Source organism: Protopterus annectens, chromosome 4.part0 (assembly GCF_019279795.1).
Source record: "Protopterus annectens isolate FY-2018-M chromosome 4.part0, PAN1.0, whole genome shotgun sequence".
NCBI lineage: Eukaryota > Metazoa > Chordata > Ceratodontiformes > Protopteridae > Protopterus > Protopterus annectens.
The window spans coordinates 1,471,124,943-1,471,150,475 of record NC_056733.1 but is presented as its reverse complement, the minus strand read 5'-3'; positions in this window follow the sequence as shown (position 1 = coordinate 1,471,150,475).

The window sequence follows — 25,533 nt, the reverse complement described above, 5'->3', positions numbered from 1 at the left end:
ACAACACAGAAACTACACCACAGCCCAGAATACAGCAATGCCTGTAAACTGGTCTAAACTAGTCGAGGAAGGCGGGAAACAAGGATTATTTTTTGTTTTTTTTGTTTTTTTGGTAGAAACACACAGAAAATGCAGAAACAGTGATAAATTAGTTACACAGGCTAGCACACTTTAGTGGGCAGCCTCCACAGTTAAATTAAACAAACAAACAAGCAAACTTTCGATCAAATTCGACTAAAATGTAACTTAAGTGCAGATTTTAAAATAATGCAGCAATCAGTTAAAAAACAGTTCAGGCTAGTTCAAGGTAAGCTACAGAAGCTATTTCAAGTGAAAAAAAAGCAAAGATACTTAAATCCAGAAGGTAGTCGCTTTTCTGAGTTCCCTGCTGCTAGGACCACTCTGTAAACCCACGTGGAGCTTGTCTGAGCAGTACTGCTTTGTCTTCACCTGTTATGTAGACTGCAGTTTTCTATCTTGCAATTACTGTATCACACTGTTCTCACTGTTAACTCATGCAGCCAGTTTTTATCGCTAACTGTGCCGTTTTTTGTTAAATTTGTTAATTTATTTGTTAATTATTTGCTAATTATTGTTATATAACTAATTTCTTTACTGACTTGCTTTGTACATTGTTGATTAATACGTGTTCAATTTGATTGTTTAATACTGTCTATTTGTATGTATGGAACTTTTCTCCACAGGCCTATGCTGAAAATGGGCCTCATGCCCAGTCGGACATTACCCGGTAAACAAACAAAATAAATAAATGCCATTCTATACTTGTGGAGAATGCATATTTGAAGGAGTCCATACAGGTTACAAGGATTCCTAAATGTTTACAGCAAGCAAGTTCCCCAACAATGTGGCACAATTTTTTTGGATTAAATCAATAGATTATCAGTGATTAGCTGTTTGAGATATAAAGCTCTGATAGGGACATGAGAGTATCAGAATAACTTGACATACTGTATTCCTAGGTCCAGGGGGTAATTAATCATGACTATACATAGAGTAATCAATATAATTACAATAATCCTGATCTTGATTGGTCTGAACCAAATGATGATTTTAACAGTAAAGACCCTTTATAGAGTTTTCATGGCAAAATATAATTCAAAATAGAGAATTATACTGGCGATATTTTTGGATGCAAATAACCCCCCTGGTTAAATGATAATGTTTCTAAGTGTTTTAAAAATAAGGTCTGCTAGACTATAATTGTTAATTTACAAATACAATTGTATTAAACATTAAATGTTCATTTATTTTTCATTACTATTTTTAGATAATGGTTGATTGTATTTAAATGTTTAAAAGTTTTAATATTTATACATGGAATGGATTAGTTGAATTTCAATTGAATTAGTTCAGGTGATGTCTTTGTCATGTGATGAAGGTACAGATATTTATTGGTGAACTGTAGTTTTCTTACTTTGCTCTGATGAAGTCTCATATCAATGAAAATGAAAGTGCTCATCCATTATACTATTTTGGAGGTTAATTATTTGTTTGCTCCTCGATTGTTTTGACCTGCTGGCTTGGTTTACGCAGTACATTGAGGTTCACTGGTTCTGTTTCAGCTGCATTTATCTGCTGGCGTTGGTTCCTGAACAATATGATTTTTCCTGAACATTTTTGACTTTGTCCTTGATTCTGAAGGTAAGAGGTTGAGAGAGCTTCCACTACCGGATAAAGAGCTGAAGGCAATTGAAGCATCATGTATAAGGGAGCGAACAAATTCTCAGCCAGTTATTGCACCCCACACATTTTAATTCAGTAGATTATTAGAGTCCAATTCTAATTACAAAGAAATGTAGAGTATGCTGGCTGATAAGAAAAACTTCATTGCCGTGGTTCATTCATGTTTTCTAAAACATGTTTGATATCATGAAAGTGTTCTGGGTAGACTGCACTCGGGCATAATAGATAAATCCTCCAAGCTTTAACTCATATGTTACCAGATGGGTAGCTAACTGGCTCATTGATAGTACCCACTCAGTCAAAATAGGGGAAGCCACCTCAATAGTAGACCTGTAATGAGCAGTGTACCCCAAGGATCGGTCCTGGGGCCTCTACTGTTTGGGATATACTTTTCTGAGGTGCAAGCCAAAACCAGTGGTCTGTGGCTGACCAAGTTTGCAGATGACCGCAAGCTGGGCTCTGTCTTAAATTCCCCTAATGATGTGAACATCCTCCAAGAGGGCCTTACCCAAACTAATGACTGGTGCTAGAAGTATGGCCTCAAATTGAATGCCAAAAAATGCATCATTATCCCCTTTGGGGAAAATGGCATCCCCAGTAATTATCACATTAATAACACTGTACTAAGCATGAAATCAGTTGTGATGGACTTGTGCACCCAGGTTGATAGCAACCTGAATTTTGACCACCATGTTGCCTCTGTTGTATGGAAGACTTTCTACATGCTCCACCTCATAAATAAGGATATTTCATCCAGGAACAAGGAGGTCATAATATCCCTGTACTCCTCCCTTATCAGACCCATTATTGAGTACAATGCCCCCTTCAGCATGTACCTTGCAAAGGACATGCAGCAGCTGGAGAGACCACAGAGGTTTCTGACCAGGAAAATCCAGGGTCTCAAACACCTGTCCTATACAGATAGGCTAAAAGCCCTGTCCCTCTACTCAGTCTTATACAGACTGCTCAGAGGTGATCTGTGTCTGGCATACAAGGCCATCTTAGACCCAGCCTTGATGGAGTTGCTGCATATCCATAAGTCAAACTTCACTCATGCAACGTGCATGCAAGGCCTTAATGTCGTCTGTGACATTAATAGAACTTGTTGGCAGGATAGATTTGTGTCCCAAAGACTCCTCATCTGTGGACTAGACTCCCTCTCCATGTCAAGCAGAGTACCTGTCTAGCCTTCTTTAAGAGGAACCTGGATGACTGGATGGGAAACAAAAAATACACCCCTGGGATCCCACCGTGTTCCAGCTGGACAGTGGAAACATGTGCTGATTTTGAGGGAACATGGGCCAAATTCTTGGCTAGGCTTATAAGGGCCTCTGGGCCAATAGCCTAGGATCATCCTATGAATCTATGAACCTATTAAAAAGAAGGCCTGGGATGAAAAGCTCCAGAGCTGAAAACAGATGATAATAGCAGCAAACATAGCTTAAGATTGTGGCTCCAGTTCAAGATTAGTAATAACAGGAATGTGGAATCCCAATGAATTGGAAAAATGCACACTTAAAGTGGATTTTGAATCCTAAATTCATATGATGAAGCAAGCTGAGTAGTAACGATTTATATAATGAAAAAAGTTATCAGTACTTGACTGTAAAAAGACTAAATGCCAGGGACTACAAAGGGATTAGGTATCAGGTTATGGTGTACATTGTGAAATCTGTATTAGGTTCTGGTGGAAGAGGTTACTGAACTTATTTACGGAATGCAGTATTGTGGAGGAATAGAGAGTTAATCTACATATTTTCCAATTCTAACTTCAATGACAAACATAATGGAGGGCATGAAGTCCCATGTGGAGGGGTGCCATATATGAAAATTGTCTTCTTGGGAGCGTTTTTGATAAGTTCTAATGTATGTTTCAGCATTACAGAATAAAATGAAGGCAGCCTGTGATTTAAGTGTATTGCACTTGCAAGATCATGGAGTATAATTGGCAGCGTGCTCTGCAGTTTTATTGTTGCCATGAAAACATTCCATTCAGGGATCGTTTAGAATTTAGAGAGATGCTGGTGAACAGAATGGTACCAACGGGAGAAGTAAGGAGAAAAACATTCCATTCAGGGATCGTTTAGAATTTAGAGAGATGCTGGTGAACAGAATGGTACCAACGGGAGAAGTAAGGAGAAAAACATTTCATTCAGGGATCGTTTAGAATTTAGAGAGATGCTGGTGAACAGAATGGTACCAACGGGAGAAGTAAGGAGAAAAACATTTCTTGCCAGGGCTACCAGATTAAAAAGTGAGCAAGGGGTTAGATCTGCAACACATCAAATGTTTTTGTCTCCTGTAATACAGTCATATTTAAACCTGATTATTTCATTAACATGTATTTACAGGGATCTGTTGGAAGATTTAATTTCACTGGTTAAATGGCTGGCTTTGTGAACTGATATGGAAATAAAAAGAGTGAAAGAAGTTTAGCTGGAAAGCACAACCTTTGACTCATCAACATTAAGATTAATACCAGACTTTGTTAACGAGAACTCTGAAGTGGAGAATTCAGCTTGTAGGTTGCACTGCTGATACTGGATTTTATTTCCATCTACTGAGGCATTAAACAGAGGTTCTGTCTTACTGCTTTGGTGGTTGCCAAGGTGGGTGTAAAATATCCCATGGCAATTGTTAAAAAGAGGAGGATTTTGATAATAATATTCTAAAGAAAGATTCAAGTCAGAAAATCACCATTAAAACAAATTATACTGCAGTACAGGTTAGCCAATATTTTCAGTATCATACATTTCTTTCAAATATTTATGTAAAGCTCATAAAATCTGGTCACAGTTGAAGATTTTCTTATACAATACAGCTGCTCATCTGAATGACCAGTACATCCTTCACAGCTGTGTTCAATTGACTAACTAAAGCACATTTAGTGTACTGACTAAAGGAGATACTTTTTCTGATAGGCATGCCAAGTCCCAGATATTCAGTTTGTCTTTAAGCAAAGATTGTAAACCTGGACTGAAAAAAATATATTTCCACGCCTCCTGCTCTTTATTTTAACCTTCGGGTAAAAATGCAGTCATTCCATTTTAGGTTATTACTTTAGTGCTTTTTTACAGGTAACTTGAGTTTCAATCTCAAAATAAAATCCCATTCCATTAACCTTGCTCCAGCTCTTTTGTCTCTGCAATAAAGTCCCCAGCTCTTTATATTTAATTAAGAGTGTTCTCATATTTGCAAAATGCCATGCCTGTGCTAATTTCTTTTAATTTGCTCTATGCTTGGGAACAGAGTTTTGTGTCACACTTTCCATGGCTTTAATTTCTGGATACAGTCATTCATCACCATTGGACTTTTCTAGATTGGAGCCTTTTTCTGACTTCCATAACTTGCAGATCTGCCAGTATTAACCAAGGTAAATTGCTTTCAAGGGATGTGCCACATAATTTTTAACAACACACTATAAAGGTGACCCAGAATGGGAAATAAAACAATAGCAGGTAAACTACATCCACTCCTTCCTCCTTCACTTTTCAGTATAGTATATCATTGTATTGGGGTTTGACCTACTTCCTTAAAACACACAGAGCACATTCATTTCTATACTGTTTATCTCTGCTGGAAAACTATTCACATCACATACCCTTTTACACCCAAAATACTGATTAGATAACAACAAAGTCTGGCAAGTTCAAACCTGCAGTCAAGTCCTCATAGTCTAAATTGACTGGTTATGAAGCCACTTGCAATAAATATGACACAAATCCTAAGTTTTTTCTATTTATTATTAATCTCAGTTTCCCCAGTTAAAGTTTAACATTCAAGAAGGGCTGAGAGGGTATACCTCTCATTCCATAAAAAGATGATGCCATCACTATAAGTGCAAAGATAACAGTAACATTCCATGCATAGTCTATCAACCACAAGAGGGGTAGTTTCTGGCCCAGAAATTGTAGTTTATTGGCCATTTGGGCAGTTTTTCTGTCTCTTTCAATGTTCTGGTTTAAAAGTCCATATTTGCATGGGTTTGTGTTTATTTAAGCATCCTGCAGTCTACAAGAGCAACAGGAAGGAGAAAGAGATACTAAGTGCCTCCAGTTTGAATTTTTCATAATTTACTGCTCTCTGCACTTGTTTTTCTTGTTTTTAATTTATCTGCATTTATTTAAACTATATTTGCGTTAATATTGCTACACACTCAAGTGGTGCTAGCTCGTATTGCATTTAAAGTGTTTTTGCTACTGTTTTAACTACTTTTCTGCAACCCCCACCCAAAAAAAAAGTTCTAAGCTTGTTTCCCGCCTTTCCTGTATCTAGTCTAGTCCAGATACAGATCTGCTGTATGCAGGACTGTTTTTCTGAGCCCCCCCAGACCTTTCTGTGTTGGAAGCCTGCTAGCTTATCAGTGGGAGTGGTAAGCACTAGGCAGCCTATCTACCACAAGAGGAGTGATTTCTGGCCCAAAAATTGTAGTTTATTAGCTGTTTGAGCAGTTTTTCCATCTCTTTCAACTTTATGGTTTAAAAGCCCATGTTTGCGTGGGTTTACACTTATTTAAGCTCTACGGATCCAGTTTTGGCATCCTGCAGACTACAAGAGCAAAAGGAATGAAGAAAGAGATACTCTAAGTCCCTCCATTTTGATTTTTTATAATTTGCTGCTCTTTCCACTTGTTTGTTATTGTTTTTAATTTATCTGCATTTATTTAAACTGTATTTGCCTTAATATTGCTACACACTGAAGTGTGCTAGCTCGTACTGCATTTAAAGTGTTTTTGCTATTGTTTTAACTACTTTTCTGCAAAAAAAAAAAAAAAAAAGTTCTAAGCTTGTTTCCTGCCTTTCCTGTAACTAATCTAGTCCAGATACAGATTTGCTGTATGAAGGACTGTTTTGTAAGTTTCTGAGCCCCCCCGACCTTTCTGTGTTGGAGGGAAGCCTTCTAGCTTATGAGTGGGAGGGGTAAGCTCTAAGTAGCCTATCTACCACAAGAGGGGTGATGTCTGGCCCCGAAATTGTAGTTTATTGGCATGGCCGGCCTTAGACATCTTAGACATAGGGGCCGCGCTAGCGCCTAGCCAGCGGGCTGCTGTAGTATTTTGCTTTAGTTGGTTTGGTGGGGTAGGGCACCTGGGTGGGTGGGTGGTGTGGGGTGGGCCCCTTTTTTTTAGGGGCACCAGCTGCTGACCTAAGGCTGTGTGTTATTGGCCATTTGGGCAGTGTTTCCATCCCTTTCAACGTTCTGGTTTAAAAGCCTATGTTTGCGTGGGTTTGCACACTTCACAGTGGCACTCAGCTGAGGTAAACTATTACCAGTGCCAGAAAATCTGCTCTCCAGTTTTTCCCTTAGAATGTGGTTGCTCTTGTACTTCTCGCACTTCAGTTAACTTAATTGACTAGCACTTTAACAGGCTTTTGTAGCATTTATTGTACCACACTTAGGTGCTATCAGCACTAGCTGTTCCTACGCAGTAACCGCACCAGTACTTATTAGTTATGACCAACCCTCCTGGTATGATTGTAGGGCAATTTCCTGTGCTTTCTCCTGCTAACCTGTGTACTTGGGTATTCTGAGACAGTGTGGCAACTGTCTAATGTACACAGTCAACCCTCTCCTCTTACCTCCCAACACTCATACATGTGAGAGATGCACATATATCACCAAACTGGAAGCAGTGCACGCTCCATCCATGACTGGACTAGCTGGTCAAGAGGAGAAGGTGAACACCTCAACTCACTACATAGAACACACAGCCCTCCAAAACACCAACTATCACAACCCACACATAGAAACACAAACCATACACCCACCTTCGCAGAGGCTCTCAATAAAAATTTACCCAAACAACAGAGACTCCAGAGACAGAAACGCACTTGACCACCACAACACAACATAACACCAAACCCAGAGCACATAGTTACCACTACAGTGTGCCCCTCAACCTAAGCCCTTAAGGCAAAACACTTTGCCCTATGTACTAATCATGGGAGACTCAATTGTGAGGCACACTGATGTCTCACTCACTACACTGAACAAGGATAAGGTGACAGTCAGTTGTCTGTCAGGTGCCAGGATCCGCCACATAACACATGCACTCAGGTCACTCCACAACAAGTACAAATATGACTCGGTCATTGTCAATGTGTGTGTGAATGACCTGAGATGTACCTCCCTGGACTACATGAAAAAGATGTGATGGAACTCTCGGATTATGTGGCCCAGGCAGGTATGACCCTAACCCTGAGTAGTATTCTACCGGCACCCATTATGACACCACAGTACGAGCAGAAAATTATTTACTTCAACAATTGGTTAATTTCTGGTGTCATTCTAAGGGGATCCAGTATCTGTCTGCCTGGGACGACATGATCGACAGACCTCAATGCTTTGCCACAGATGGCCTGCATCTGTCATCCCTGGGATTCCGGGTACTGGCTAAAGCTTTTGCCACCGTTATAGTGCCTTTTTAGGCAGTGTTCCAAAGACCAAAATTCCACCATAACATCTACAAACAAATACAATCTGAGGGTCATGCTGCTCACTGCTAGAAGTCTAAATCTCAAGATGCACTCGCTCGAAGTTCTCCTCAAAATGGAGAATGTCAACATCTGTGCTGTAACGGAGACTTGGTTTAAAGAGGCAGAAAGCACCCCTGCACTCCCAGGCTGCAACTCATTCCATACCTTTTGGCCCCAGAATATGGCCAGAAGCTCCAAAGGTGGTGGTGTCTCCATATTCTTAAAGGATACACACACCTCTAGACTGGTAGCCCAGCATAATGCACCCGAGATACTTCAGGTACAACTAACACTAGGTAAGATGGCTATAAAAGTCATAGTCTGCTACAGAACCCCAAACATGTCCCTAGACTCTCACTCCAAGTTCCTAAGCAGCCTGGAATCTATCAAGATCCAACCCAAGTCTCTCATACTGGGTGACTTCAACTACCCTTCCATCAATTGGGAAAACTATTCAAGTACCAATGTACAGGCCCAACGCTTTCTGGAATTCATCAATTCCACTGCCCTGGACCAGCTCATTCTGACCAACACTAGAGGAAGCAACATCCTTGAGCTGGATATAACCAACATGGAAGACTGTTGCTCCACAGCTATAGTCAATTCCTCCCCAGTTAAATCTGACCACAAACTTATCACCATGGAAATCTCCATCTCACCTACAACCCCTGCTAAGGTGACCACCCTGAAAAACTTTTGTAAAGCCAACATTGGGCTCCTAAAAACAGAGGTGGCCAACTTCTCAGCACCCATGCCAATGGAAAATAGCTGCATGACTGCCCAATCATATAGCAATACACTATACGAACACGTACACAAATGCATGGACCTTGCCATATCAAATAGAACTAAGACACTCTCCTCCAAAAAAAGGAAGCCAGTCTGGTGGTCACCAGCCATCAATAAACTCTACAACAGAAGGAAGAAACTGTTGCAGAAATAAATGAAGTCACGGGACTGGAAAACCTCCCTTATCAGTCTCAACAAAAAGCTGATATCCCTTATCAAATACTCTAAAGCCAGCTATGAAGGCAGAATTGTGGCTGACACCAAAAACAACCACAAAGCCTTCTATAACTATATCAGTAACCTCCAAGGCAATACCCCAGATTTACTCTGAGTTATTGCACAATGGCACCTTCTATACTGAGCCAACAGATATAGCCAACATACTTGCCAACAGATTCAGTGCCAACTTCACCCCCCCCCACAGCTAAAAACTGCATTGCCAAAGCCAAGAATACAGGATGCATGGGACCTGATAATATCCCTGGCTGCATCCTACATGAGCTACAAAAACAAACTGGCACCACATCTGTGTGTCCTGTTCAAGCACAGCCTTACCTTAGGCTATGTTCCTAATGAATTGTGCACTGCTACAGTCATCCCACTCCATAAAGGGGGAGCAACTACAGATCCTGGGAACTATCACCCCATTAGTCTGACGAGTCTTCTATGCAAAGCTATGGAGCCCGTCATCATGGACCTGATTAACAAAGATATATGCAGTCTCCAAACTCTTGACCCCACACAGTTTGGCTTTTTCAAGGGGAGATCCTGTCTGCTGAACCTTGTTGACTTCTTCTAGGCAGTCACCAAGGTTGTGGATAAGGGTAAGGCAGTGCATACAGCCTACCTTTGACCTGGCCAAGGCCTTTGATACCATTCCCCACTCAGGTATCATTGATAAACTCACCAAACTAGGTATCAATCCTTACATCACTAGGTGGGTTGAAAATTGGTTCACAGACAAGACCCACTGAGTGAAAGTTGGGGATTCCAAGTCAGAATGTCGACCAGTCACAAGTGGAGTCCCACAGGTCTTGGTCCTGGGCTTTCTCCTGTTTGACATCTACTTCTAAGAAGTCCAAGCCAACACAGAGAGACTCTGCCTGACAAAGTTCACTGATGAGTGCAAGCTAGGAGTCATTATCAACTCCCCAAGTGATGCAGACATCCTACAAAAGGGCCTCTCTGAGACCAATGACTGGTGTCAGAACCATGGCCTGAAGCTTAACACCAAAAAATGTGTTATCAGCCCTTTTGGAAAAAGCCCAGTTCCCACAAATTACCACGTTGATGGGAGCCCACTGGACATTGAAGAGATCTGGGCACCTAGGTCGACAGCCACCTCACCTTTGACCACCACATTGTCACTGTGGTCAGAAAGTCCTTCTGCGTGGCACATCTTATAACCAAAGGTTTCACATCCGGGAAGAAAGAGGTCATCATCCCCCTCTACTCATCCCTCATTAGACCAATCATCAAATATAATACCCCATTTGGTATGTACCTGACCAGACACCTACAGTAGCTGGAGAGGCCACAAAAGCACTTCACAAAAAGGATCCTAGACTTTAAACACATGTCCTAAATGGACAGACTCAAGAAACTTTAGTTGTTCTCAGTGTCTTATTGTCTACTTAGAGGTGATCTCTGCTTGACTTACAAAGCCATGTCTGACTGATGCAGCCCTACTTGAAATGCTACACCTAAAGAAATTCCAATCCCCCTGTGCCACACACTCCAGAGATCACAACCTCATTACCACAATTAACAGAACATGCTGGAGGGACATGTTCATCTCCCAAAGACTGCCCATACTCTGGAATAAGCTTCCCATTCATGTCAAGCAGAGCAGTTTGCTGGCCATCTTTAAGAGAAATTGTGAGGAAGTGGATGGGTAACAGAACATTCACCCCAGGGATCACTCCATTTGCCGTACTGGATAGGGGCACTGTGAACTAACATCAGGTGGCATGGTGCCTGGGCAATTGTTTTGGGCTAGGTTTGTAAAGACTCCAGGGCCATTAGCCTAGTACACACCTATGATCATATGAACCAATAGAACCATCCATAAAATACCCACATTTACCAGCTTAGTAATATACTAACATATATCCCAAATGTTAAAAGGCAGGTGGAGTACTTTTTTTTGCCACCCCTTTGTATCCGAACAGTTTTCCCAACCAGTCATTAATTAGTGGATCACACATGGATGCATAGTATGTCACATGTATGAAAGTAAGATATTAAAGTTCTGTCTCTCTGCTACATAGACATGCTATTTATGCATTCATTTAGCTTATTTATTTTTATGTTTAATTGAAGTAGTAGGCTGATCTGTAGAGAACTCATGTCAGCCACAAACCAGAAATTGCAATAGTTTGTAATCAAGGAATTACAATATTAAAAAAGACAAACAACAGAGGAATACAATACATTGTTTTAAATATGCATACAAAAATTATCTGAGGATAAGAGTAATACAGAAAACAGTAAAGAACACTATATACATGAGAAATAATTAGTGAAGTGTTACTGCAAACTGTTTCTTGTCTTTGTACTAGGATAAGATGTCAAATGACTAGCTAGGATTAGAAGGTAAAGAAGAGTGGTTAAATGGAAAGAATAGCTTTAGATAACAGAATTGTTAGGCAGAGAAAAAGGGAGGTTGCATCTAGTGAGAAGGATGTGCTAGGATAATTTGCCTAACTGTGTGACTCTGAGCAAGTCATTTAACCAGACATCATTCCTGGTGTGAAAAAGGTTTATGGAGATCACTAGTGTACACTGGAAAACAATTAAAAATAAATCATTTTGTTAGGTTAATTTGTTTAATGTAGATGTTTATTTATTTATTTATTTAGTTATTTATTGTATTTTATTTTATTTTACATTTGTTGACCGGGATAGTCCGACTGGATACTTGTCCATTTTCAGCAAAGGCCAGGGGAGAAAAGCTCCATACATACATACAGAAAAACTATTACATTAAACAAGTTAAAGCACCGTTACAGATATAATACATAGGATAAAAGTCATTCATTTTGTCATATATATAATTCTGATTTGTTATAGAGTAACAATTAGGAAGCAATGTAGGGGTGGCCAAAAGACCTCTTTAGCACACGTTTATATTGCCAGAGTTAGTCATGATTAAAGCAAAGACATAGCCATTGCCTTTTAAAGTACTGTTTTAGATTTTTTTTGAATTGGGTTAAAACGGGTTCTGAAGTAAGCTCAGCAGGAAATGAGTTCCATATTTTGCCAACAGAGTTGGCATATAGATAGTCTCCTGATAAGTTGTTGCTTTTGAGGGTTTGGACTAGTAATTTGTTGAATGAGCGAAGTGTCTTGACGTTGCTGTAAGGGGTGATAATATTTGTAAGTACAGGCGTGTTGTCAGGTTGGTAGAGAATTTTATGTGCTGCTATTAGCTGATTGTACTGACGTTGGATAGGCAATTCTAGCCACCCTAGCGGCTAAATGTTTGAAGAAGATATAAGCAGCTCTTTTATTTACATCACTGCTACATAATGTTAGAGGTGGCCATGGCAAAGGTTTTATTTAACTATCTTAATAGGCTTTTCCATGTGAATCACCATCCACATATTCATTAACTATATTCAACAAAACTCTTACTATCTTTACTTTATCCTAGTCTGCCTAGTTCTTTTTTCTGTATATGTCAGCACTCAACTATGTAGATGCTGCTGTATTATGGTGGCTAATAATTTGTAGTACATGTTCAGAATAAGTAAATGTCTCATGTTGCCCAAGGCCATCTTTTCACTTTCTGCCTAAAAATACTGTTACCCATCCCTGCATATAACTGAGTACATCAGTCACAGTATTCGTGAAGCTATTATCATAAATTGTGCATAAAGTGTCCACTCTCAAGGGTTTTTTTGTAGCCATATTGTATGGCAACTATCTCTGAAATAATGTCAGCATTTATTATTTTCAAAACATTTTCACTGCTTCAGTCCATGTGACCATCCCGTGTTCTGTCTACGTAAAAAGTATCAAATGCATGGCCTTTCCCACAATGTTTCAAACTTCTGTAAATAATCACCATGTTATCTTCAGACTACTTTAAACAATTACAATATAGCAAACCATCTTTGTTAGTTATTAGCTTTCCATTTTTATCCATTGTTTCCAAACAGCTGGACTGTCTTCTTGTTGCTTAAGTCAAAAATGTTTGAAAATGTTCCCATCTGTCATTAAAAAAACTTTTTTTTTATTTCCATTGTCCATAAAACCTTTATTTCTTATAAATAGTTTCACCTGTGCCAACCTCCAACACATCCACCCCCACTCAACTCAATCGTATAACCATTTTAATAACTGTGCTCTGTCTCTTGCTGCATAAGGCAAATATCAAACAAGGGTTATTTTCCTATATAAATCAATATTATTGCCTATGCAAACATTGTTACCTTCATCTTCTTAATCAGATCATAGAATGCATCTCTCTTTCTCTGGTAATAGCCTATTATCTCCTGTATACTGCTTTCACGGTCACTGCAGTGCTGAGCCTATTATCCCCTGTATACTGCTTTCACGGTCACTGCAGTGCTGGCTCCAGTATTCTCCTTTATGGCTCACTGACAAACCAGCCTTTAAACTGTATATCAGTCAGAGGAGTGTGTCATCCACCACAGTGGCAGAATAACCTGCAGGAATGTTGCCAGACCAATGATGAGATTTCTTTTCGGACTGGTATTAACTTTGAAAAGAAATGCCTCTTGCTCTATTGATGGCAGTGGTTGGTAAGGGCAACATGTAACAGCCATCATGCCCACAAGGTGTTCAGTCTGAACAGAAAAAGAAATATGGGGATGAGATATTTGATGTTGTCAACTGTCACTTTAATAGACAAAGGAGGATTAGCATTTTACTTGCACAGCTCATCAGCAGCTCTCCCGACTGCTGTTGACTGTGCCTCTGATGCACGTGGGTATGTCATAGGTGTCAGCGGCTGCAGCACTGAATCTGGTAATTCATTACATTTCACATTCTTTTCTCATTTCTCTAGCCTCTTTGCTCCGATCCTGCTCGTTTCTTCATTATCTTGATCACTGAAGAAGAGCCTGTCCCATGGCGACCAAGTAAGGGGATTTCCTCAGTTTTCTGGCCAAATTTCTCCTAGCTAGAAAGAATACCACCTTTGGCCTCCTCCAAAAATAGCCTATAGACATTACCGGACTAGCCCACTCAACAGGAGTAAGAAAATAGATAGATAGATAGATAGATAGATAGATAGATAGATAGATAGATAGATAGATAGATAGATAGATAGACAGACAGACAGACAGACAGACAGATAGATAGATAGATAGATAGATAGATAGATAAATACAGTATAGCCTGATGCATCGGCATATTGTTGAATTATAGTAGCAGACTTACAGTGCTGCCACATTTTGTTGAAAAATAGGGAGAAATACTTTAGACCATCACTGAATTCTGGGCCACATCTGATGAAAGTACTGCAAGAACTGTCTGTTTACTGGATAGTTTTTCAAACCAAAGTAACATACAATGGACACAATGTTAAATAAGCCTTTGTTATATATGTCAGTGGTTAACAGTTTTGGATGTCTTCAAACAGATCATAAAGATAGCTCTGACTAAAATTGCTGTCTATTTCTTATCTGCTATATTCTGTGCAACACTAAGTGGCATTCTCACATTGTGGTATCTGAAGCAGAGCTGAGAACTGGGCAGAATACTATTGGAGTTGATATGTTTGATGTCTTCTTTTAAGATGACTCTCTCAAGTATCCAAATCAGGCGACTAAGAATGGAAAAGGGCCTGCTGATAAAGTGTTGTTTTGTGATCTTCGCTCTGATGTTATGACTATGGAGTCCTTTCAGATAAAAATATTTTTTTTTTCTTTTGTAGTGCAGTTGTTGCAGTTAATGAGATCTATTACTATGTAGGCAATGATTATTCAAACACCAGTTTTAAAGATTGTGGGAGGAAGACCAACTGTGAAGGTAAGTACGAGTTTTTCTTTATTTTCATTATTGTACTGTACCTGAGAATCTGCAATCTAGGTGGTAACAGGACAGGACTGTGGTTGCATTTAGGGGCAACACTTTATTGTAGGTGGGGATTGCAGGTGTCCTGTTGATATGCAAAACTTTGTGCAGTGGTTGATGGTGGAGCTGTTGGTGTGAGGTGGTACAATAAACTGGATATTGATTTAAGAAGTTGATGAATGTTACTTTAGTAGGTCATGTTTAAACAAGGGGATACATTTTCTAATCTTGGAAAATAAATCAGTTTTGCTATGCAGGTTTCCTATTGGTACCTGCTTCTAGGTTGGCAGAATTTCTGATACATGTCAGTAATATTGTTGAACCATCCTTTTTTTCTATAATTTGTCTCACAGAATCATAAGTTCTTTGATTTTAGTGGTCATTTGTAGTTGAATAACTTTTTTCATTTGAACCTTCCTCATAAGTGTGAAAATATTATGTACATTGAAAAAGGCTGTAGAAACCAGTCCATGGCTTCCTGTTCTACAAGTATGAACATCAATGCAGACCTGGCACAGTGAAGAAGAAGAGCTTGTTGAAACAGTTCTGAAACAAAATGTCAAATATTCTTGTTAAGCTGGTAATGACAGGCTCAAGAGGTAGAACCACATTTCCAGACATAGACAAAAAGCTGGCATGTTGTCACTTAAGCTGTCTCATAGAGGTCCCTTAGTACTGAATATTTGTTCTATGTTGTAGGGCATCCAGTATAGAGTTAAGCTTTTTCCTGTAGCACTATTATATCTAGTAGTAAAGTTAATAAGCTGTGAAAATCCATACAGACTTAAATATATGTGGCAGTGTGGTATGTATTTGTAGGAGATATTCTCTGACTACGGGGTGCTGTCAAGTAATACTTTGGTGTCTGCCTTTAAATTGTATACCATTCAGAGGAGTATGTCACCTACCACAGTGGCAGAGCAACCTAAAAGAATGCTGCCAGACCAGTCATTAGGTTTCTTTAAGCACTGGAATTTACTTTGATAAGAAGTCCCTCTTGTTCCATTGATGGAGGTGCTTGATAAGGTCAGTAGGAGGACATCCCATTCAAATGTTGAGGTTCCATTGCTTAAAGTTTTGCTAGCTCAAGTACCATCCACAGGGGTGTATTGTATTGTTTCTGTTCCTGTATATTGTATCAATGTGTGTTTAATAATGATTGAGTGCATTATTTGTTTTTCCTTTGAGGATGTAGCATTTCAGAGAAAGTAAAAAAATTTTATTAATTTGGTACTTTATGCTCATTCTGCGAGTTGGAGTGACCTTGGAGTGTGAATATTAAAGAAAACATTGTGTGAGCTGTGAAAACCTCCACAGAGAAAGGTGCAGTGGGGATTACCTCCTGTAAAAATACTTGTTTACGCTTGTGAGTGGACTGATTCCTTGAACAATACTTATGCTTATCTGTTATGTCTATTTAATAGTATACTTTCATGCAGTGAGGGCAGTTGTGTTCTGAGAAGATAGGAATCAAACCACCATAGTGGAAATGTAGGAGGAGATGGATTTTCCTCTACTAAAGAGTGTTCACTGCTCATCTGTATGTCCTGTTCAAGTTGTACAAGTTGTTGTTTTCAAAGGTTAAGTCAAGAATTCAATAATGTTACTTTAACCAGTCTTGTTGTAGGTAATATGTCAAGGTCAAGCTTCAAGTAATATTTCATTCTTTGGAACTGATGTCTTTTCTGTTCATTTCAACAGTTGGGTTATCAGATCCAACTGGACCTGACCTCAGTGTTTTTCTTTCAAGCCAAGGCTCTGACTCCAACCCTACCCATAATTCTCTGTGGTCCCCAGATTAACCCAGATCTCATTTGCCAAGTGATGTGAAAGTCTGCATCTGTGGTTTAGATAAGTGTTTTTTTTTTCTTCTTGTTACCATGTCTGACAAGACATTAGATTTAAAAAAAATGTATGGCTTACAGGCACAAAATTCTGCCCCAAGACCTTCACTGCCTCTCTGTCTGCTACTTAAGTGTAGCCCTCCTCCCCTAGATGTTGAGTGCTAGGCCTGTGCCACTTTCAGAGCCAGGGCTCTATCTGGTTGTAAAGACAAGTTAGTTCTTAAGGGCTTCATCCTTGCCCAAGCAGTAAGATTGTTGTCTTCTGCTTCACAACCCTCCTCTCCTTCCTCAAAGAAATCTGATACGGTAAAACCTGGCAAGGATAAGGAGAAGGAAAAGAAAAAGAAAAGGAATAGGAAAAACATTGAAAAAGTTGAGAAAAAGGTCTCTGGATCTCCCAGGCCAGTTTGGCCTGGCACTAAAGACTCCAAGATGCACAGATCCATCTGCCACAGAGGCCCCTCTGATCCATTCCCTGTCTCCAACCTGTCATTTCTCTATGGAGCCAGCTAGCCCTATGCACCACTTTGCCTTTTGGCAGGGAAAAACCCCAATGTTCACCTTGACCATCATCAGTGGCATTGTCCTTCAGGTCCTTTCAATCATGTAGGAGTCCATTAAAAGCCAACATTGACAGTATAATCCTGAACAGAAGCTCCTGTGGACACAGATTCAACTGGGAGTTTTTCCAGCATTTTCCCTCTGGTGGCTTGAGGCATGGTCCTTACTGCCCTACCATTAGTCTTTCCTGTGCCGGTTCAACTTTTGGATCTAATGCCCACAGCTCCAAGTTGATACCATGGGGCAACTGCTTTGGAGTCTGCAGTGTTATCAACTTTGGCTCTTACTGTTTCCCTCATCCTCTCAACTCTCAGTCTGTTGGATTGGGATGGGTCTCTGAGCCAAAAGCTTAGGGACCAGGGTTGACTTTGAATTTTTCAGAGCCATCTTTGCCTCTTGGCACTTTGGCTTTGGACAGCTCAGCACAGTTATTGGTCTCAGATACAAGTCAAATTGGAGTTGGGAACATTCCATTTCTGTCTTCATCGGGTTGGGAGGTGCAGCTTTGGCTTCAGTCTCGACTTTGGCTTTCAATATTTTTGAGAGGATCATATCCATATACAGAGAGGAAGTGTCTTTAACCAATTGGTCCCATCCCAATCTCCTGTGGATTCTGTTAAAGTGTCTGCACATCATGTCCAACAGGAACAGTCAGCCTTACTCAGCCTCATGCGTTGTTACTTGGTCAGCTCCCTGTCTGATTCTAACCCTTCCCCAGAAGCCCCACTGGGGGATAGCCCTAGGAAACAGGCCAGAATTAGAATGCACTAAGACTCATCTCCCTGGAGTAAAGAGGCACGCAGATGACCCCTGATCTAGATGTGAATCCCTTCCTGATTGATTAGGGTGGCTATGTATGTTTTTTTCTAACCACTTGGTCAGTGTGGTTGTCAAATGAGAGATTGCTATCAACTTGGGTCCCCAGGTCCCAATGGATTACCACCTGTGTGGTAATGTGTCTTTTTTTTTTTTTGCCAAGGATGACTATACACTTTTTGGCATTTAGCTTGAGCCATGGCTCTGGCACCAGCGAGCCCACCTTTTATGAGAGGGACCACTGTTGCTGTACACCACTCTTTGGGCACATATCCTGTACACCATCTGGTCCCATTTTTTCTCTCGAAGCTGACAATTGGTGCATGACAATTTTATTTTTGCTAATACTGAACAGTGATTCCTTTCCTTCCTTTTCCCTTTTGGGATTTTATTTAGTTCCTTCTATTGCTCTATTAGTTATTGTTTAGTTTGTGGGTGGGTCCACCAGACAGGACGCCTGCCTGAGGATTGGGTTTTTTTTTTTTTTATTTGGAGAGATCGATGCATTCCTGCTGTGAACGTGTTCATAGAATAAATTTAAAGGACTGGTGTGGGTCGTATTTTTTTCCACAGGCCCGGGCTTTGAAGGATATCGTCAGAATCTTGCCAGATAGGACACTTCTCTGGTCTTGGGGTCTGGATGTCAGTGTGATATGATGGATGATCAGTGTTTTTCCCCTCTTGTGGGAGGAGTGGTAGAGTATTTCCCATAGCATTTAAATTCTAGGAACCTTTGGTGCTTGCTGGTGGAAGGGAAGTGGAGTCTGGTTCACTTCCAGTGTCTTCAGAAGGAAGGGTGGTGGGTTCCTGGTTATAGGGGTGTCTGTGGGAGGTTGCAAACTGATAGGTACCCACTGTTAGTTGCACATGCATTGCTTTGTCACCAATGTGGTTGTTGGTAACCGGGTATGTGGTGTGTGTTTGTGTTTTGGCCATCTCCCCCCTCCTTTGTGGTTCGGCATGGTATGGTATGATGGTCAGCTTGGTATGATGGTAAAAAGCTGCTACTGGGGAGTTTCTGTTACTGCAGTAGCATTACTCTTCTCTGCACAGATATCAATGTTCCTATTGGAGAGAGCATGCATCTTTGAGTTTTAGGAGTTCATTCTGAGTAGCATTACTCTTCCTTGTGATACCTATTATCCCTTGTGTCTTTGGTGGTGTCTTTTGAAGGAGTCCCTAAGAGCCTAAAGGCAATTATAGGTAGCAAGATTTTCAAGCCAGGGCAGGCCTTTGGTACAGTCCATAGGGCAGTTGTCAAGTTGAATTGCATATCAGCATTCCCTGCTATTTCATATTATTGTGACTGGCATGAAAGCACCCTGTTGACACCAGTATTTAAGCCAATTGTCTTTGTTGACCATCTTGTCTTCATATTGTTGTATCATCTTTTCTGCGCTACACAGGGAGGGCTACATGCTCAGTCAGCTTAGACAGCTCTCTTTTTGGAGTCTTCTCTCATCATGTAGTCCAGGGTCATACCAGCCAGCATGCACCACAATGCATTGATGTTGACTGAGTCATGACCACCTTTGCCTTTGTGTGTCCTTGTGCCGTTGTGGGCGGTGGCAGCACCTCACTTACCTCTCCAGGCCCCTGCCTGGTGGGCGGGGTTTAAGTGTGGCTGGTGTGTAGTCACCTATTACAAGTTGTGGTGTTTGTGTTGTATGTGTGGCTGTGTCTTGTCGGCACACTGGCGGTGTGTTGTTTGTGTGCTGTATGGTGTGTGTTTTGGTTGGGGTTGGTTTTGCTTTGCTTTCTGCTTTGGAGGTCTTTGTGTTTAAGGCAGATCTTTGGTAGCCTTTATTTTATGTTTTTGTGTGTGTTGTGTGGTGTGGTGTGTGATTTCTTCCTTCTGGTGGGTCTGTGTGGACTCAGGAGTGTGGACTCCCTCTCTCCTCTGGTTGGGTTAGTACTGAGTGTTGTTTGAGAGGCTTTGGATGTTTGGGCTATATGTTTGCATCTTTCACGTGTTGGAATTTGTTTGGGAGGAGGAGAGGGTTGTCTGTTGACATGAGGCAGTTGTAACATTGCCTCAGTTTGACCAGATAGCTGGATGGAGAAGGATATTGACAATTGACCTTTGGACATGCAAGAATAATATTGGGAACCTTAAAAATTGAAAATAAGGGGAAGACAAGGTGAGGTGTGGTGCTTTTTAGTGCTTTTTTATTTTTAGATTGTATAAGTGAGTTTGTTTTTGTAATAAAAAGTTACAGGTAACAGTAAGGTAACATAAAACAAAAAAATCAAAAAAACAAACAGTAAACAAAGAAAACAGAAACAAGTGCATAACAGAAGCATCACTAGTGATCAGAAGAATCCACAGAAAGAGAAGAATTGGAAATATTAGGTGGAAAAACAAACAAACAAAAAACAACAACAAACAACAAACACAAAAAAAGATTCAGAGGGCCTGATCTAGCACAATGCTACAGCAAACAAGGTGTACAATTTCAGTATTTCACACATCAATATATCCAGGCTATAAAAACTCTTAACAGAAATTCCCATCTCAGAAGGGCAGCCTCAGCCTCTTTTCTCCACAAGACCACAAACCACCTTCTTAATGTAAAATAACTGAGCTGCCCCCCAAGTGTGAAACCAGAACTAATACATTTTAAGAATAACAACAGACACAACTCTCTCAATCAGCAGTTCTCAACTTAGAAGGATGAAAGCTACCTGTCCTGCACCTGCAGTGCAAAAAACCTACCTAAAACAAACAACTGGAAAACAGCCCAAGTGCTTAATCCAATTAAAGAAAAAATAAGCTACTTTATTAAATTTTTTACAAGTTACTACCAAGCAATAATAAATGCACAATTAGAGAGAATAGATTACACACAAAACACAGCTAGATATCCAGCAGGCCTGAATCCAGTCTATGCCACAGCAAATAAAATTCAACACTTCAGAAGCAGTTCAGATATGCATGCACTATAAGCCTTTAACCAGAAATTCCCAGCTCAGAAGGGCAGAGTACAACCTCTCCTCCCACAAGTCCTCCCACATCTCCAGTGTCTGTCACAGAAGACATTGATTTTGAAGAGAGGGAGGTCCCTATGATCCCCTCTGGAAGGCATCTACTTTGGAGATATTTTGGAACTGATTAAGCAAAGAGGAGGTTGGCCCACTGAAGCCTTCTGCCTCAAGGAGTTGGTGTTTCTTGAAGCATTTTTGGCTGACTCATCTACTTCCTGAGTAGTCCCACCCACTGATGAGTTACTGCAGCTGCTGTGTCAGTGGGCCTGTGCAGAACTTGATGTGGTGGAGCTGATCCTGCATAAGCCAGATAAGATTTTTGATTGCCCCTAGAAACAAGTCCTGCTGGAGCAAGGGTCCCCAGTAGGTGCCATGGTTGTTGCAGCCGTCAGCAAAAAGGATCTCTTGGAAGACAGCACAACTCTTCAATCCCTTAATCAAGATTCTAAGAAATTGGAGAGATTTGGGAAACAGATGCATGTTTCAGCAAAGTTTGCACTTAAAGCACTACATGGATCACATGACTCATTTGCAGAGGGACTTAACTAAGGAACTGTCAAAATCCCTTTCAGGTATTCTGCCTGGGGACATCCAGAAGTCAATGGAGTTACAGCTATCTACACTACAGTCAATGACCAATGTGTCCCTGCATCTGCTCTGTAATACACTTGATACCATGTAAAGGGCAGCAGGTACTGGCATTATTTGTTGGCATGCCTGGATGCCCCTATACAATTTCATGGAAGGCTTCAAGATGTCTTTTATTAATACTCCATTTGATGGTTCAATACTCTGTGGACCATGTTTAAAGAAACACTTAACAGAAGTGAACAGGAGGATAAGATACTGTCTGCAGTTGGCATTCATTTTTCCACCCCTCAAAGTACCTTTTCCTGCAACTTAAAGGAGGGAAAGAAGTTGTGGTTTTGGAAGTTCCACGGTTTTGGCCATGATGCTTCTGTTTACATATACCCCCCCCCCCCCTGCAGGGCAGAGTGGGGAATAATTTTAATGGACGACACTGTGTAGCAGAAGCAAACTGCAAAATCAAGTATTCTGAAGTCCCTTCACCAAAAAACCCTGCAAGCACTCGTGAATGATTACCTGACTGATGCACTCTGAAGGCAGTCGGGAGCACTTATCCCCTGCACCCTCAAGCCTGGTGGGCCATCACTTAAGATTCTTGGGCACAGAGAATAATTACCAAAGGCTACATTATTCCCTTTATTTACCCTCTACAGAAGGGAAAGAGAATTCCTGATGTTTCACCCAGCCAGACTTAATTGTCAGCCGCAAAAGTTCCAAAGCTGGTAGAAAAGCAGATCCACTTCCTCCATGGGACATTCCTATTATGCTGCAGACATTAACTAGAGGTCCCTTTGAGCCCACACCTTCAGTGGACCTAAAATTTCTGACTTGAAAATAATCTTATTAGTAGCAATCACTTCAGGAAGGAGGATTTCTGAGCTGACAGAACTGCCTTGCAGATCTTCATACTATTCAGAAGGATAGCGTATCTTCACAAATTAATCCTCACTTCTTACCAAAAGTGGGCTCTGACGTGAATCTTTATCAGATGAGCAGTCTATCAGCATTCTTTTCAAATTTTTCAAACAAAGGGGAATATACTTTACATTTCATGGATGTTCACAGTCAACTTAGGTTTGATTTACAGCGCACAAAGGATATCAGAAAGTCAGACCAGCTTTTTATTTCCTTTTCCAAAACTAAATTTTGGACAAGGGGGCTCTAAAGTAATGTTGCCCAAGTGGCTTTCTGATTGCATTATTTTTGTTTATGACAAAATTAAGTTAACTTTACCTGGCAAACAAAGGCTCATTCACTTAGAGCGGTGGCTGCTTCCACAACTTTCTTCACAAGAGTTCCCATTGATAAGATTTGTGCTGCTACAACATGGTCTACAGTACATACATTTGTGTCACATTACAGATTGGGTGTACAATCTAAAGCTCGTACATTCTTTGGCTCCACCATACTCAAGAATATCCTTCTATGAGACCACCCATTTTCCGGGTAACTTGGGAATTTGTTCCAGCTGTTGAATGGGATGGAAAAGACAACATTGGATATGAAAGTTATGTACTTACCATAGCAAGACATCTGTGTTACCTTGTTCCTTCTAGTTCAACATTCCCTCCCTCCATTCCCATCCTAATGTCATTTGCTAGCTCCTGACTGATTGGTTGAATGTGACAGGGGAACTTGACCTTTGCACAGCCTATTGCTGTTTCTACATCCATTGTTTCAAGTTAGGATTGGTCAGTTAAATCTGTGTTTGTTTCACTGGGTTGTACAATAACTACAACCAGGCAAACTCAATCTGAAGTAATCTGGGGACTACAGGGAATTATAGGTAGGGGAGGAGTCAGAGCCTTGGATCCAACTGTTGAACTGGACAGAACAAGACAAGAGGGATCTAGTTCATACCTTTCATATATTGATGATGGTATTTGGATGAATGTTGTTGGACTTAAGTAGTGAGGAGGTACCCATTGTATGCTTAGTTTAAAACTGTAGAAGTAAAGTTAGAGAAAAAATACTTTTCCTTGTGAGGAAATGGAGCTTTATTCTATGAAGAAGGAAAGGCATGTATTTGAAGGAATTTGTATAAAAAAGGTGGTGTTAAAAATTAAAAGTCAAGTTAGATCAGACTCTCTGTGAAGAACACTACTGTTTTGATAGCTGGTTCAGTTAGACAGTGCTGTAGAATGGCTAAGTTAGTAAGATGGAGTGACTGAAATGGAAAATGTAAGGGTAAGAAGCTGGAGTTTACCACTGCCAGCATTTCAGATGACTGTCAGTAGATGGCTGATTTATTTATCTGAAGATGGGTCAACGTTTGGATATAGCATGAAGCTAGAGGCTGTGTGGAAGTAGTGTTACTGTGAGTTATGCCAAGGAAGTGAACAGTGTGCCACTTCTGAAAATAAATGGGAGGTGCACTTTGTAAGGATGGGATTCACTTTACTGAATTTTGAGGTAGTTTTTGTTTGAGGGGGGTCATGTTAGAGTTTTAAGGCTAGTCACAGGGTTTTCATGTTATGGGTGGAGTTTTAGGGTTATGATTAGGGATGAAGTTTAAGGTTAGAGAGAGACCTTTAAGGCTAAGTACAGAGGTAGAGGTTTAGGGTTAGGGTTAAGGATGGAGTTTTAGAATTAGGGTTAGAGATGGAGTTTAAGGTTTAGGGAGGAAGTTTTTGGGTTTGAGACAGAGATATAATTTTAGGGATAGACTTTTAGGGTTAGGGTTACAGACTGAATTAGGGAGAGGTTTTTAGGTCCAGGATTAGGGACAGAATTTTAGAGTTCATGCCCCTATGTTTAAATGGCATTGGTTACTGACTGTGAGCAGACATAGCATTTGTATTACAGAATGTAAGATACATAGGTTAGTACTAGGCTAACTGTCCTCATGGGCCGTTTTAAGCCTAGCCAATTACCCCATGTGAGAATCAAACCCTGCACCTTTCATGTGCAAGGTAAACAACTTAACCATTATGCCAGCTTCCCACCCCCAAATGGATTGTATTGGAGTGGGACTTGAACTGGGAATGACTGCTTGTAAGGTGAATACTCTGCCCACTACACTATTGCTGTACATAAATGACTTTTGCCTGCATGCTGTAAGTTAACCATAGCCTACGAGTGTAGAGTATGAAAGGGTGTGCTGAGGTAATGTGTTAGCTGTAAATGTTTTATGTAGTCAAGAATAACAGGCCAAAGTGAGACAGTAATGATAGGTTGAGGAAGTGATGCCTGGAGGAAGGCTAGTATGACAGAAGTGATGGGATACATTGGGTGGTGAAAATAAGCACTTTGGGTGGAACAGTTATGCAGCAGCATGGAAATATAAGTTATTTTGTCTGTTGACTGGCTCTAACCTCACACCCACTTCCATTCTTGCCAATCAGAGTTAGTGTGCAGAACAGAATAAAGGAGATGTGTGGACTGAAGGACGAACTACACAGTAAGTTAACAGTGCTGCAACTTGCTTAAAATAGCAACAAACCAACTGTACAAATTACCAATAGGTTTCTTAGTTTAGAAAAACAGAAAGAATTACATTGATGCAAATGCAACTATTGAAAATATAAGTTGCATTGTAAAGCAAGATACAAATGCATCACATCCACACTTTTCAATTGTTATGAACCTAGCAGGGCATACAGAAATAAAAGGCATCACTCAGATTGTGCAAACACTGAGTGCGTAAGGGAAAAGTTAATGTCCTCTATGTTTTCTTCTTAATGCTGTGCAAACATGATTACCTAAAACTGTACTGCCAGTAACTT